The following is a 16709-nucleotide window of genomic DNA, read 5'->3' on the forward strand; positions in this document are numbered from 1 at the left end:
CAAAGTGCAGACTTCTGAGACCGCCCAGGCTCCACCCCCACCCCAGCCCAGGCCTCCGGGTTCAGGCTGAAAGGCCTCAGAGAAAGCCTAACCCCTGCCCCAGACTCCCTGTCATGTCCAAGTGCTGCCCACCCCACCCACTTTCTCTCAGGGGAAGCAGCAGGGACCCCCCACTTTTTAAACTAGCTATGGAGAAATAATCTCTGCAGAGCTAGAAGGACAACACTAGCTGCCCACACTGGGCACAGACACTGGGTCCACCCAGTGTCTGAGGGAATGAGGGACCCTGACCCTACGAATGGCTGCTGGTGCCCCTGGAAGCCAGATGATGCTCCTGTTGTTACTGCCTCAACTGACTGCCATGACAGACCTGCACAGTCCCTGCTTCAACACCAGGTCTGGGCTGGTCAGGCTGATTGGCCAAGTCTGGCCACGTGCCCGTCCTTAGCTTCCAGGGAAGCTGGGAAAGGGAGTTTCTGGCGTACTTAGCCTCAGTAAAGGAAGCTGGGCTCTCCCTCACGGGTGGAGAATACTCCACACACAGTGTCAGATGCTGGGTGGCCAACAGAAATGATAAATGTCCAATATGCTACTTATGGGGATGTTGGTGAGAAATAAGTAAGTTCCATGTAAAAGTGCTTAGCAAAGCATCTGGTACAAAGAACATGCTCAGTAAATGTTAGCTCTCGTTCCACTAAACTGTAAGCTCTATGGGGGCAGGAAGTGATCCTCTTTTTCGCTCCCTGTTGTATCCCTAGTGCCTAGCATGGTGCCGGGCACGTAGTAGGACCCTGGCAAATGTTTTTTTGCATGAATGTCTTGCTCCTCGAATCCGAGCTCTGTCTAGCCTTTCTCTCCTGCCCTTTCTGTCTTTGCCCTGGCTGTGGCCACAGTGTTTTCCAAGGAGGAAGCTTATGCTGTACCAGAAAGAGCTCTGTGGGAAGCGTCAGGTTCCATCACCAGCTTTCTGTGTGATCTTGGGCAAGTCACCTCTCCTCCCTTGGTCTGGGTTTCTGCACCTGCAAAATGGGTACAGTAACCTCAGCTGCTCAGCTCCACATCCCTGGTGTGAGGGACACACGAGAAAATGTGAGAAGCTGGTTGCAAGGCGGCCAAGAGTCTCTGTACCAAAGCGGGGAGGAAGCAGCGGCTGAAGCCATTCACTGAGAAGTGTTAGGACCCCACCCCAGAGGATCCGTTTTAAAGCGGGGGCCGGGGGAAACGCGTGGGGAAATGACCTTCCTCTTCCCTCAGCGAGAAGCCCTGGTGTTCATGTATCTGTGAACTGAAGCTATTTTTATGTATCTCAACTGCGATTATGACACGGCCGCTTCCTGAAGGGGAAGGGTGGGGAGTAGACCTGAGTCATCAGTGGGACGTCGGGCCGCCCAGCCTAACACAAGGCTGCCCGTGGAGATCAGACCTATCCCTAAAAACGACTCCAGGTCTCGGCATTTCTCAGGTAGAGGACCCAAAGAGGGGCCGTGGGGCTGACGACCAGCTCCAGGAAGGACTAAGTCAGTCATTGGGCTTGGAGACTGTCAATCATCATTGATGTTCCAATAAGCTGTGTGTTGGCAGCGTCCTTGGGCGGGAACCCCACTGAAAAGAGCTGAAATGAATGGAAAGGGTTTCTGACACACCCTTCTTGCTCCCTGCAGGGTTGGCGGTCTGGAATTGAAGTTTCAACCGGGGATTATGGGGCACGAACTGTGTGTCCACACCGTGTTTAGGGGCTTTACATGCCCCCTTGTACTGAATGCTTCCGACACCCTCCCCTTAGGTAGAGGTGATTTGCCTCCATTTTATAGATAAGGTCACTGAGGCTCCGTGGGGATTTGACTGACTCAGCTCCATAGGACTCCCAGCTGGCAGTCCTGGGCTGAACGAGCCAACAGGAAGGGTGATTATTTTTTTTACTGGAAGGACAAGAGAAGCCTTCCCAGAGAAGGTGACATTTGAGCTGGGTCCTAAACAATGAGCAGGATTTAGCTATCTGGGGGCAGGGAGAGGGGAGAAGGAAGGGCATGTGATCAGAAAGGATATAGCATGGGCAAAGGCACGGAGGTGTGGCCAGGCCTGGTTTGTTTGGGGGTGTCAGGTAACTCAAAGTAACCGGGGAGCAGCAGCAGTGGTGGGTGCACTAGGGGAGGGCCTTATTATATGCCAGGCTAAGGGATTTGGGCTCTTTGAGGTGCCCAGAGAGCTGTGCAGGCCCTAGGCATCCTCCCGGAAGTGTGGTCACACAAAGAGAGGGGAGGGGAGCCCACAGTGGGAGGAAGGACAGGGTGGCTCGTCAGACCCAGAGGAAACAAAGTAGGTTTCCTGCCCTGGAACATGAGCTCAGGCAGTGATCACCTCACAGGCCCAGCCTCCATTAGAGGTTTAGGGTCTGGCTCCCCTGAGTCCCGCGGGGCCCCTTTGCTCTGCCTTTCTCTGAGCACCTCCTCTGCGGCAGTTTGCATGCAGTGTTCCCTGTGATCCTCGCAGCCACTTGCAATCGGAGTATTGTCGCCCCACTCCGTGGGGGAGGAAACTGAAGGTAAGGGACCTGCCCAGGTCACAGCAGTCACTCTGGGTGACCTCATGGGGTCCCCACCATCATCTTGCAACAGAAGAATCCTCTCTGAGCTCTGCTTTTAGTTAGGGGACCAAATAACCTCCTTCCTTCAGAGTAAAAAGGAGCCTGAGGCTGAACCCAGCTGCAAGTTGTCTGCCTCCCAGGCACCCTCAGCACAGATTCAGATGTAAATCTGGAGAGCCCCTTAGAGATCATTTTGTCCACATATCACACACAGGGAAACTGAGGCCCAGAAAGGAGACTTGCTTGGGCCCCACAAATGGCCCTAGAGGTGATCGGCCAGCCTGTTTTGAACCAGAGTCTCTCACTGGGTCTCTAGCCCAGCTGAGAAGTTAAGCAATGAGGGACAAGTTGGTTAGAGGGCCAGGCCTGGGGGGAAGTGGCTTGTGGGACACCGGCTGGCTTGGGGCTTTGGGGGTTCAGAAACAGAGTGCACTCAGCGCCTTCGTCCTACTCAGAGCACTTCAGACAATTAGGAAAAGAGGCCCCCTCAGGACACTTGCCTGCCACCTGCCTGAAAATGAACCAAAAACTATGCAAATTTTGGTGACATCATTGTGCCGCCTCCCCTAGAGTTGTGCAATATATAATTTGCACAACTGTGAGTAGCCACTGAGCCCTGAAAATGAAACGAGGTCTTGAGCAACTCTCCCCACTTCTTTCCCTTACCCTCTCTTCTTTCCCTTATCCCCTTTCCACAGAGCCAGAAACCAGGGTGCTATTTCCCACCAGGGCAGGAGAGGAAAGGAAGGACAAAGACAAGGGAAGAGGAAGGAGAGTGGGGAGGGCAGCAGAGGGAAAGGGTAGAACTCATTGCTGCTCTCAGAAACTGAAACCGAAAGTCCTGGTCACCGTGGAAGGCAGGCTGCAGCCAAAGGCTACGGCTGCATGGCTGTGCTGAGGGGCCTAGCTGACACACTCAAGTTGCAGCCTTGGTGAAGCCTAGGCCAGGACTTGCCTTTCATGCTGACAAGAAGTGCGCAAGGCACCCTGGCTGGTGTGGCTTAGTGGATTGAGTGCTGCCCTGCAAACCAAAGGGTCACCAGTTCGATTCCCAGTCAGGGCACAGGCCTGGGTTGCTGCAATGTCCCCAGTAGGGGGGCATGTGAGAGGCAACCACACATTGATGCTTCTCTCCCTCTTTCTCCCTCCCTTCCCTTCTCTCTAAAAATAAATAAATAACATCTTTAAAAAAAAAGAGAGAGAAGTGTCCAAGGCGAGAGACTCTTTTCTGATCTCTGAGGATTCGAAAGGCCTCTCCAGACATTGCCGCGCCTAGTGCTGGGGTTAGGGTCCTGGCTGGAAGGGGCGAGGGTGCTCACTCAAGCCACATCCCCGAATGGCCCAAGAAAGGGTGACCTGAGCCTGGGCGGGTGTTAGTGTGTGTGAGCACGCACCCAACTGCAAAATGGGGCAGCCCGCATCCCTATGCCTGGCACATTGGGGACCCCTGCTTCCCCAAGTTGAGCTCAGGACAGGGAAATAAAGTGGGTTTTTGTGGTCCATCTGGCTGTGAGAAGTAATTTAGGTGCCACAATATTGGATTCTTTGAGGGCTATTGATTCTTTATTCCAACAACGGGACAGAACGTTTGAAACTTTGTCTTTAAAAATTCAGATTGAACCCTGACAGGTGTGTCTTGGTGGGTTGGGCGTTGTCCCGCAAACCCAAAGGGTTGGTGGTTCTATTTCCGTCAGGACACATGCCTGGGTTGTGGGTCAGGTCCCCCTGCTTGAGAGGCAACCAATCTGTTTCTCTCTCACACTGATGTTTCTCTCCCTCTCTTTCTTCTTCCTTTCCCTTCCCTCTAAAAATAAATAAATGAAATCTTTAAAATAATAAAAATTCAGATCGTGACATCACCATTTCCTGTGTGATGCAAAGAGCCCATCAGGTAGCAGGATCCAAGGCAGCAGCCCTCCACGGAGGTTCCCTGGACCCTCTATGCAGGGAAGCAGGGCTCCTGAGAGAGCTGAGACTGCGTTCAATTCATCTTTTCATCTCGCATGATGACAAGGCCTTCTTCCCCTCAGGGGTTCTGAGAGTGTAAGTCTCTGGCTTCTTCATTTGGGGCTGACACCTATCCTGTGCTGGCCTCACAGAGGGAGGGGAGAACGGTCAGGGCATGGGGGGACTGGCCTCATCGTTTTCCAGCTCTGCGATCTTGGACAGGTTCCATTCCTCCCTGAACCTCTGCTTCTCCATCTGGAAATGGGAGTGATTTAAATAGCTGACTTTTATTGAGCATGTACTGTGTGGCCAGGCACTGTGTTAAGTGTATTGCATGCAGTAAGTTATTCAGATGGTACTTACAAGGGTCTCCAGTGTGCCAGGGCCACCATGAGATCAGCTGAGGAAGTGGAAGCTTGGAGAAGTTAGGTGACTGCCCAAGGTCACATACAGGTGAGTGGCAGAGTTTGTACCCCAGAACCCACTCTTACAGCCAGCCCTCTGCACTCGACGGACCTCAGCAGGCCTGTGGAAAGCTCAGCACGCAGCTGGCTTGGGGAAAGTGCTCTATGATGGTGTGGTTACCAATGGAGGCCAGGCGGGGCTGGCCCAGAAGGCACTCGCAGCCTGAATTCAGGGACTGGGGCAGTGAGAGTCCGGCCAAGTGGCCGCACAGGATGCTGTAGGAGGAGGCCCCCCAAACTGGGATTCTAAAAGACAATACCCAGTGTAGGTGTGTGTGTGTGTCGGGGGGCAAATACTGCTGAGGGCCACGAGGAAGGGGGTTGGGCCACCCCTGAGCAGGCCCACAGAGGGCAGGAACCTGAGAGGAAGCCAGCTGAGTGAAGGGTGGAAGAGGAAGCAGGTCACACGCGGGTCTGGCTTACCCCCAGAACCCAGGCTGAAGAAAGCGTGGGTCTGGGAGTGCTCCAGACAGTGGGTCACTGGTAAGGTAACAGTTGTCTCACTGGGGCTGCCTCTGAGGATCTGGCTTAGCTTCCCTGCTCAGCGCCCCAGGGCTGAGTCTGCTCCTGACTCTGACCCAGGGAAGAGCAGATAGATGGTTTAAAGCAGAGGGGCTGCAACTTGCTTGAGGACCCTCCTGGCAGAGGCTGGCAGACCTCTAGGCCTGCCAGAGAAGAGAGTGTCTGCAGTGTGCAGCCCAGGGACTGGGGGCACACACACACACACCACTCAAAGTGACAGGATACAAGGGCCGGGATGGGAAGATGCAGACAAGCCCCTACAAACCTAGTAGCCCTGCCAAACCTTTACCGCCATTCTCTCACAGCCCACGTCCAACCCTAGCAAATCCTACCAATTCATTTGCTCCCCATTGCCGCCGGGCCACCACTGTCTCTCACCGAGGGTATGATAGTGGCCCCTCACTGGCCTCCCTGTTTCTTTCTTTCTTTTTTTTTTTTTTTAAGATTTTATTTATTTATTTTTAGAGAACAGGGAGAGAGAAAGGGAGGGAGAGAAACATTAATGTGTGAGAGAGAAACACCAACCAGTTACCTCTTGTACACACCCGGAATGGGGGACTGAACCTGCAACCCAGACAATTGCCTGACCAGGAATCGAACCAGCAACCTTTCACTTTGTGGGAACCTTTCGCCCAACCAACTGAGCCACACTGGTCAGGGCAGGGCCTCCCTGTTTCTGCGGCCTCCATGTTTCCGCTGTTGGCCCCCATAGTCTGCTCTCCACACAGCAGCCAGAGTGATCGTGTTAAAGATTATGTCAGTCCTCAGAGGCAAGCCCTTCAGGGCTCCTACTCCACTCTGAGCAAAAGCTGTGCCCACACCTCTCAGCACACCCATCTTTGATAACGGTTCCTGCTCCTCTCTCTGCTCCCTCCCTCTGCTCCAGCCTCTAGGCTTTCTTGCTTCAAATAGGTCAGACCTAACCTCCCATCTCCAGGCCTTTGCACTGGTGGTTCCCTCTGCCCGGAACACTATTCTTTGGATATCTGCAGGGCCTATAGCCTGCTCAGCTGTCACTGTGTGTCTCGGCATTTCAGCAGAATAGAGCACTCAGGATTATTTGAGGACTCTTTGCAAAGGTGTGGATGGGATGTAAGGAAACCTCAAAGGACATTGCAGTGCCTGCCCAGGAGCAAGGGCGCCTTTGCTACTGCCAGGCCTGAGGGGGAGGAAAAGAAGTGACTGCTGGCCTTGGCTGGTGTGGCTCAGTGGACTGAGCACTGGCCTGTGAACCAAAGGGTCGACGGTTTGATTCCTAGTCAGGGCACATGCCTGGGTTGCAGGCCAGGTCCCCAGTGGGGGGTGCGTGAGAGGCAACCACACATTGATGTTTCTCTCTCTCTCTTCCTTTCTCCTGTCCCCTTTGTCTAAAAAGAAATGTAAGAAAAAAGCTGGAATCAGGATGGAGAATGTGGGAAAGGCCACCCAACAGGAGCAGGGACCACCAGGAATGGATCCAGGGACATGAACACCTCCCTCTCCTTTCTGGCTCTCCTGAATGGGTTCTGACTTGGTGGACCAGGCTGGAGGGCCAATGGAAGTCCTCTGACCATTAGCCACTCCAATTCCCAATTCCTGACTCCTCTTTCCTTGCCCATCCCCATGGGACTTATCCCCTAACCTATTTACCTATTCACTGTGGTTATTTTTATTGTCTGCAAGGCCCAGAAGTCAGGCATTTTAGTTCCTTTCATTCTATACTGTACCCCAAGAACACTGACTGGAGCATAGCAGACACTCAGTAAGCAATACCTGAATAAATGAGCTCTCACGCAGTCTCCCTGGGCACCTCTGGGCCCCCCCTGGGGAAGGAGTGGGAGGGTGCTGCGATCCGGTGCTCCAGGACTGGACAGAAGCCAGCAGGGCCTGGCTCGGAAGGGAAGGAAAGCCTGTGCCCAGAACAGCCCCCCAAACCTGTGGCTTCTGGAACAGATGCCTGCCTTTCCCCAAGGCTGTGATGTTGAGACCAGTAGGATTACCCTTGGCAAAGGCCTTCCTGTGTTCGGTCTTGTGAACAAGGCGCTGCTCTGTGAAATCTCCTACTTCATGAATCAGCTCTTTGAGGGCACATCTGGCCTCTCTCCTGGGCCTCCAAGGAATGTTTCCTTCCAGGAGGCCCGAACTCACCCTGCAGTGGAGGTCCTGGAGGCCTGGAGACGCAGGCCCGGGGCTGCGTTCTCAGCCTCCCCTAGCCAGGCCTTGAGCTCCCAGGGCCAGGGCTGTGCGGGGCCTGCCTGGTCAGAGGCTGCTCTTGCTGGGCTCTTGGGCCCCCTCCCCCACAGGTGCCCCGGGGGCTGGGGCCTTCCTGAGATGGTACTGCTACCCCTCCATAAGCTTCAATATCCTACAGAAGAGAAGATTCAAAGCTAGGTGGTGACCAGCCTGGCGCCCCCATTGTAAAGCTCTGCCTTTTCTCTATGGGGTCTAGAACTGAAAGCTATTTCGGTCCCAAGACCAACAGGATTGGGGAGGAGCCTCAGAAAATGATTTTAAGCTTCCTCTGGAAAAAGAAACATTTGAAACCAGCAGGGAAATTCTGAAAAAGGAAAGGAACATACCACACAAAACCTAGGGGTCTGAAAGTAAAAGACGGAGAATGTGAACACAGAAAAACTAAAAATCGGAATGAAGACAACTATCAACAAACAAAGTCAAAGTCACACACCAGGAAAAACTATTTGTAATACACTGTCACTAAAGGGCTAATCTCCTTAATATGAACATTTTAGAAATTAATATTTAGAAAGCAACACAATTTTAAAAGGAGCAAAGACAATCACAAGGAAAGAAAATTTAAAAAAGAACAGTAGCCCTGGCTGGTGTTGGCTCAGTTGGTTGGAGCGTCAGCCCGTAAACAAATGTCACAGATTCAATTTCCGGTCAAGGCACATACTTAGGTTGCCGATGGGGATGCATACAAGAGGCAACCCATTGATATTTCTCTCTCACATGGATGTTTTTCTCCCTCTCTCTCTTCCTCCCTTCCCCCTCTCTAGAATCAGTAAGCATGTCCTCAGGTGAGTATAAAAAGTAAAAATAAAATGAACAGTACACATATGAAAAGATGCTCAACTTCACTCATAATTAAAGAAATGCATAATAAAGTAACAATAAAATACTAGTTTCAGATGCCACACTGGTACCAATGAAAATGTTTTACAATGTACCACGCCGGTGAGGACCTGGGGAAAGGCTCTTACGTTGTTGGTGGGGATGTAAATTGACCAATATTTTGGAAGGCCATTTGGAAATAGCTATTGTTGCAGAGTAAAGGTGACCAAACTTTCTTTGACACCTCTCAAAGGGTGAGGGGTGTCTATGTTTCTTTTCCTTGAATCTGGGCTGGTCTGTGAGTTCTCTGACCAATAAAACACAGCAAAAGTGATAATGCCTAGTTCCAAGTGTGTATCCCTTAACTTGCCCAGTGGATTCCACTTCTTAACTCTTGCAAGCCAACTGCCCATTTACTTGAATTACTATTACCTGACATCGCCACGCCGTGAGAAGTCCAAACCACATGGGGAAGCCCCGGAGGATATGCGGCCACTTGGAGAGAGAGGGGTCCCACAGCACTGAGGTCCAATCATGTGTGTGATGAAGCCAGCCTGGAAGAGAATCAAAAATAAACCATTCAGCTGAGCCCTTCCTGAATTCCTGACCCACAAAATCAGGAGAAAAATAAAATTATGGTTTTAGGCACTGAGTTTTGGAGTAGCTTCTTATACAGCCATAGGTACATGAAACAGCTATCCAAATTTAAGTTTACCCTTTAAGCCAGCAATTGCCCAGATTCTATGAATCTAGCCTACTTAAATGTCTGCATAAGTGTAAAAAGACACCCAAACAAAGACTTTCATTGCAGCATTGTTTGTGAGAGCACAAGGCTGGAAACAGTGTATCTGTCCATCATTAGGAGAATGGCTAAATTAATTCTAATCTATCTGGTTAATGTTATACGGGTATACTATGCCTGCTGCAAGCCTGAGACAAGAACAAGTCCTATCCGTGATTCTGTGAGCCTAGAGTGACGAAACAGAGTAGTTACAAGCCATAGATTCTGGATCCATAGACTCTGGCTCTGCCATTTATGATCTGTGTGACTTGAGAAAAATTGTTTAACTTCTCTCTGCACCATAATTTCCTCATCTGCAAAATGGGGATGACAATCATAGTACCTACTTCAGGTGGCTGTGGTGAGAAATATATGAGTTAAAACGACAAGCCTGGTATGTATTTGTGCTACACACAAAGAGCTTGCAATTTAATTTGGGTTAGACCAGACTTAGTATCCTAAATGGATTGCATAGCAAAGGATCTGCCAGACTGACATCCTGGGTGGGACAGGGAAGGGAGCTTCGACAAATAAAGAGCTGAGGCAGTTGTGCAGAATGTTTTTCAAGAAATGGACTCATACCGTACTTCCTGTTCTGCATCCTGCTGTATTTCAGAGATTCTTCCTACCTCAGCACTTACAGACCCGCTCAGTTCTTTTTAACCACTGCTCAGCATTGCGTTGTATGGCTGCACCTCAGTTTATTTCACCACCCTCTCTGGATGGACTTGGGTTGGTTCCAGTTCTTTGCTATAGTTGCAAACACTACGGCAGCAAATACCCTGACTGGTATGGCTCAGGGGGTTGGGTGTTGTCCCACAAGGTGAAAGGTCACCAGTTTGATTCCCAGTCAGGGCACATGTCCAGGTTGCAGGTTTGGTCCTACACCTTCATCTTAGCCAAAAGGTCAAGAAGCAATGCAGGTTTGGCCCTGGCTGGAGTGTGTACTAAGAGGCAACTGATCGATGTTTATCTCCCTCTATTTCTCCCTCTTTCCAAAAAATATTAAAAAAAATCCTGCAGCAAACATCCTTGCATATTTATCTTTGTCTTATCACTACTATTATTTCTGTGGTATAGATTCTTAGGAATGGCGTTGTTGAGCATAAAGTATATATACATTTTTAAAAAGTCTGATGTTTCCATATCCAGTCCCATTTTTCCTTCCACAGCTCTTTTTTCCCCCCATAACTTTGCTGTTGGTTTGCACATATTTATTTTTTTTAAAGGTGAACTCAGTATCGTTTGGCCAAGTATTATCAGGCCTTGTTTTGAATGAATACAAGGCTGAATTAGCTGCTGTACCTGTCCTGAAACGTTCACAGTCTGGCAGGGAGTGTAGTGGGGGTAACAGTGTAATGGGGGTGTTAGATGCAACACAAATAGTTATCTCACTGAGGCCAGGGCTGGAACCACAGGCGGGACCACGGGCTCTGGGACCCCAGGGAAGAGCCGCATTTTGGGGCTGGGGCAATCAGGGGGGCGCCCACAGAGCAGGTTTCCTGCCTAGCCTCTGCACTGGCTGCAGAGCTTTTGTTAGAGCACCTGCTCGTTGAATTCTCACAACAGCGCTTCGCACTAGGTAGTAGCGTTATCTCCACCTCCTTCCAGATGAAGAAACGGAGACCTGGAGGATGAAAGTCTTGCCTAGCTCCTGGGCTTCCCCCATCTTCTGTCCCCCGACCACTCCCATCCCCTGCCACTCCTCACCTGAACCCTGGGTGGTGGGCACTTCCTATGGACACTGCCTATGGCGGGGCAACCTTCTTACGGAGGTTGGAACCCCAACCCTACATGGACTGGCCCCTGCCCCTGCCCCTGCCCCGGGGCTCAGACCACACAGAGCTGCTTCACTTCCCAACCCAGGAACGCCAGGTCTTCCCATCCCTTCTCCAGGCAAAACCTCTCGCAGAAATTAGGCCTTCAGAAGTTCTTTTGGGTTAAGCATTTGCCCTGTTCTGCAGTTAAAAAAAAATGTATATTACATGAACAGGAACCCATAGTCAAGCGGTCCCCAACAACCCTGGCACCAGGATCGGTTTTGTGGAAGGGGGCTGAAAGAGGCAGAGCTCAGGTCAGCTTCACTCCCGCGCTGTGGATGGGCTGGGGGTAGAGGGGCAGGGGGGCGGAGGGCGGGGAGACAGGAGGCAGAGCTCAGGCAAGCTTTGCTTGCAGCCCGGGGGTTGGGGACCCCTGCCAAAGTCAATTCCCAAACTTTCTCTGTGAATAGGTATTCTCTTTTCCTTCTGGTTTAGAAAGTCCCGAGGCAGTTAAACCCATATTTACTTATATTTCCCCTGCAACTCTTCCTCCTTCACTCCGCCCTAACGCGCCAAGTCCTTACTCTGGCATTCGAGGACCTCCACCGGCAATTTGGGGAAACTCTCAGAAAGCAGAGCAGCAGGAAGCCCGATGCAGGGGCTTAGCTGAGACAGAGCTACAGCACGCAGGAAACCGGCTTCTCCGCGTTGTGCTTCTTTCCTCACCCGCGAACCTAGCCAACTTAAGGTCAGACTACAGCCCGTTCCTCCCCTCCCCCAGCCTCTCCCTCCTCGCGCCCCTGGGGCTACGTCACGGTCCTGACTGTGATGGGGACAGATTACTTGTGCGCACACCAGTGGAAATTACGGTAATTTTAGGGCAGCTCTTCCCCGGCTCTGGCTCCCCCGCGTGTCTATAACAGGAACTGCAAGCAGGCCAAACCGGCTCCGCCCACTTCGGGCGGAGTTCTGGGAGGAGGCTCAGCTTGGAGGAAGTGGGGGCCCACCCTCTCATCTGGCTCCTCCGCACCGGGGAACCTGCTTGCCCTGGTTTTGAGGCTTTTCCACAAATTGCTTTCCTTCCCGGCGAGAGAGTCGCCCTCTATAGTCGGGGTGCCCCAGCCGACGGCTCCACCCGGGTCGCAGCGGGGTGCACACCTTGGGGACCACTGAGTTCACTTTGGAGTTGGAGAGAGGCACCTCTGGATTCCACTGCCAGCTCTCACCTGCTTGCAGGGTGTCCCTGGTCGAGTCATTTACCTCTCTGAACTTCATTTGCCTCCTCTGTAAAACGGAGCATAGATTTACTGGCACTTGCCCCACAGGGTTGTCAAGATGAGTCAGTGGGATAGTGCAGGTGCCAGGTGGACAGCAGAAGGATCACCATCGTAATGGGGCATTCATTATGCCGGGGACTGCCCGAAACACTTTGAAATAACCCTGTAAAAAAGAATCATCCACAGATGAAGAAATTGAGATTTAGTGATTGGCCCAAAGTCCCATAGCTAGAGAGTGGCAGAGCTGGGACTAGACCCAGGAATACACTGGCAAAAGTGCTAGGAATTGTAGGTGGGCGTCTAAGGTTTGTGAGTTTAGGGGGTGTCCAGAGGCCTGAAAATAATCCAGCCTTGCCTTTCTTTGGGTCATTAACCAATGCTTTCTTCCTCTGATGGATTATTCAGTCCGTCTGAATATAATACTTGCATGGGAAGGGACCTAAAAGACCACCCAGGCCTATCTCCTTAAGAAAGAGGGAGAGACTTGTTCAGCATCACAGAGCTGGGCAGCTCAGAACTGGACTGGAACCTCAGTTTTAGTACTGCTCTTCCCCCACCCCTAGCCCTCCTTTTGGGTGAGCAATTCTGACAAATGATGCTCCTTCCCACTAACAATTGAACTGGTACAGGCACCTCTCCAGGGGCTGCCCACTGGCCACTCCTAACCCCACTTGATCAGAACCTTCTGCTGCCCCACCCCTGCTTTTCCTCCTCCAGGCACACCAGGCCTCTCTCCCCTCACAGAGCTGATGCTCTAAGCAGAGAGCCAAGTACAGCCTCTGAATCCCAAGTGCTGGCAGGGGATCAGCAATATTTTACCACCGTGCATGTGTGTGCATGTGTGTGTGAGTGTTTTTTGGGGGGCGGCAAAAGTGATGCTAAGGGACTAAGTTGTCTTTGCCAGCAATTTATTTAGCACAAGTTCACTGTGGGAATTATAATAATTTCTTAAGTCAATAGCATACAGGATGATATCTCTTAACAAGCCAAATACAGAAATAACATACTACAAACAAATGACAAATTGATCACACTGTTGTACCAGGCAAGGGGGGATGAAGGGATAAAGTCCACATTTAATATGAGGTGTAACTTTTTATACCGGTAGGTAGACCAGCCAGAGCTGATTTCCAGCTGTCAGCATTCAAGTCCTCTGTCGCTAGTGCACGTTGCTAGGGAACGAAGATGCCAGTTTTGGTAGGTGAGCCGATCTCTTTCAGTGGGCAGCCCTAGGGTTTATCACCACTGTCTCTTTAAGGGGCTTCTGGCCAATAGGACCAAATGCCCCAAGGGTCTTTGGGAAGTTTTTAGGTTCATGGAGGGTCACCTTACCCAAGCCAAAACTCAAATAGTCCTCACAAACTGTCAGTATTTATAGCGGAAATATTCCCTTGTCATAGTTGCTTCCACACACTTTCTTACGGAAAATCCCACAGGCGTCACTCAGCTGCTGGGCTGGTGACTGCTTGCTTATCAGTGACAACAGAGGTAGAATGATGACATCCTGGCATGACTTCGGACTTCTATAAAAACAGCTTTTTCTCTTTGTCATAAACAAGTGGATTAAAACAACTTCACATATGTCATAAACAAATGGGCTTGAAATCATTTTAAACCTACATACAAAAAAAAAGCCCTATATACAGCAGTGTGTGTATCTTTTTTCTTTTGTTAGAAAGGAGCTTCCATAATATACAAGTGACTCCCAGTGGCATCTTTGAATGGAAGAATTATGACTATTTTTTTTGCCTGTGTTTAAAATTGTTTTGGTAACCAACAAACATTACCTTACTAATAAGACAAGAAACAAATGTTGTTTAAAAATTCTCTTAAGAAAAAGGCCAACAATCGTAAAGGAAAATGAGATAAAAAACAGATTGTTCTCAAGAAAAAATAAAAATGGTTCTTAAACATAGAAAAAGATAACCAACTTTGCTTGTAATAATAGATATGCAGGTTAAAATTACAGAGTTACCATTTCTTACCTCTCAGATTGGCAAAAATCCAAGTGTGAGAGCGTATTCTGCGGGGAAGCCTGGGAGAAACAGGAACTCTCGTACTCTGCTTGCTGATGGGGGTCCAAAGCAGTACAGAGCACGTGGAGGGGATTTGGCAATAGCTGGAAAGATCGTGTGTGCATTTACTCTTTGACCCAGAAATTCGCCTCTATGAATAGACCCTATAGCTTTGCATTGGTTAAAAAAAATACTGAATGATACATGAACCAGGCAACTCATTGTAAATGTATTGTAATGGCAAGAGACTGGAGACAGGGCAAAAGTCCAGGGGCAGGAAGTGGGTGTATAAGCCACATGATGAATGGCTCTGAGGCCACAAAAGGAATGAGGGAGAGCACAACATACTACTGTGGGGAGGTGGCGGGTGCGGGTTGTTTGGTCCAGAACAGGCGGATCTGTAGAGACAGAAAGTAGCAGTGGTTGCCTGGGGCGGGTGGTGGCGGCGGTGAGGGAGTGAAAGCTAAAGGGTATGGGGCTTCTTTTTTGGGTGATGAAAATGTTCTAAAATTTAGTGGTGGTGACTACACAACCCTTACCAATACTAAAAACCATTGAATGGTACCCCTAATGAGTGAATTGTGTGGAATGTGACGTATCTCAACAAAGCTGTTACCAAAAAGGCGAGGTGAGAAAAGTTGTGTATATTATGCTACTATAGGAAAGGGAGGGAAAAATACATGTTATCTTACACGTGATATGTAAAACATGCAAACATTCACACATGTTACATATGAATGCATATATACATATACATTCATATTGAATAATATAAGAGTAAGCAGCAACAACAAAAATGTCATTTTGTCAGTCAGGATTCAGTCAGGCAGCAGAATTGCTTTGAATGGTGGGATAGGGGCTTTATTGTAGTAATTAGCTCTGCACAGTTGTAGAAGGAGCAGGGGAGACAGCGATGAGAAGCGGAGTTAGCAGATCGGAGGAGTCACTAGCCAGGCAGCCTGAGAAGCCAGGTATGTCCAGCTGCTGAAATGGAACCACAGAAGCTATGGGAGGTCTACGGGAAGCCGTTTCCTCAGGGCAGAGAATGCCTCTGCGGTGGCCTGGGGCCGCTGTTGGTCAGCTGCATCGTCCCTGGGGAATAAAAGCTGCATACGGAGTGAAGGAGGAAGCTGCTGGTCTATGACAACTGACTATCACAACTTTCAGAGACTTGACTTTGAATTATGTAAATATTTTACATACTTACTGTGTTGCAACCATTCAAGGCCAGGCAAGTTCATGGTATTCGTGCAGACGGAAGAACATTCACAGAGCCGTTGGGATGCCTGGCACGCCTTTATTCACAGGTGGGTGAGCCAGGCACGCTGCAAACTGCATGTCTCCCTGCATGTCACACATGTGGCCTTTGCTCCCCAGCGTGGCACCCATCGTGGCGACTGTCCCCTTGTGTGTCACTAGTAGGAAGCCTCTGCTGCTTTAAGTACTAGAGGTGAATAAAGCTGGCAAAATGCCAGAAAAGTACATAACATAACATAATTCTGCACACGCGAGCCCACTTCTTGTTATGGGAACAGTTTATCAGGCCCAGTCTCGAGACTATGAGAACACAACCTATCAGGCCCCTTCAAGGCTATGGGGACGCTGCTCCCATTAGCTACCTAGACACCTGGGTAAGGAAGCCAGACTGCCTCCACTTACCCTACACTTATAAAACAAAATGAACGTTAAAAATATCTAAAAAACAAAATGAAACAAAAATGAAGAAACCCCCCCAAACCCAGCAAGGTCAGAGCTGAAAACACAGTCCAGGGGTTTCTGGACTCCTTATGTCGCCTGGGGCATCTGTAACTTCAAACCTACATGGTCAGGGCTCCCATCATCTTGGAGAATCGTGTGTCGTTGAGACTTGCCACCCACTGTCGTTCCTCCTTCCTTCTGTCCCTGTGATTTAATGGTGAATGAAAGTGCTTAAAGGGAAGTGGGGGAGGTGAATAACAAGCAGGTAAATAAACAAATAAATATTGTCGATGGGAGAGATGTCCAAACCTGTAGAATTTTTAAAATTAGAGTTTAGTAGTTTATTTGAGCTGAACAGAGGGTATGCCTGGAAGCATATAGCTCAGCAGACTGAGAAAAATGCTTCTCAGATGACAGTTTGCACTTTTTTTTTTTTTTTAATATTTGGGCCCTAGCTGGGTCCTGGCTGGGCCCTGGCTGGTGTAGCTCATTGGAATGTGCTTGGGCTGCAAACCAAAGGGTAGAGGGTTCAATTCTCAGTCAGGGCACATGCCTGGATTGCAGGCCAGGTCCCCAGAGGGGGCCACATGAGAGGCAACCACACATTGAT

The 16709-nt window shown here is 50.0% G+C and overlaps 1 long non-coding RNA gene across 1 annotated transcript in view; it reads right to left on the bottom strand.

Moving 5' to 3' along the window:
• Positions 1-11825, bottom strand: part of LOC128781441 (uncharacterized) — a 28204-nt gene extending 16379 nt beyond the window's left edge. Inside the window, exons 1-2 of the long non-coding RNA XR_008427419.1 lie at positions 11694-11825; positions 9001-9122 (exon numbers count right to left, since the gene is read on the bottom strand). This is a non-coding gene — a long non-coding RNA (uncharacterized lncRNA). The remainder of the gene's footprint in view (positions 1-9000; positions 9123-11693) is intronic.
• Positions 11826-16709: the final 4884 nt, after the last annotated feature.

This window comes from Desmodus rotundus, chromosome 7 (genome assembly GCF_022682495.2).
Source record: "Desmodus rotundus isolate HL8 chromosome 7, HLdesRot8A.1, whole genome shotgun sequence".
In the NCBI taxonomy this organism is placed as follows: Eukaryota; Metazoa; Chordata; class Mammalia; order Chiroptera; family Phyllostomidae; genus Desmodus; species Desmodus rotundus.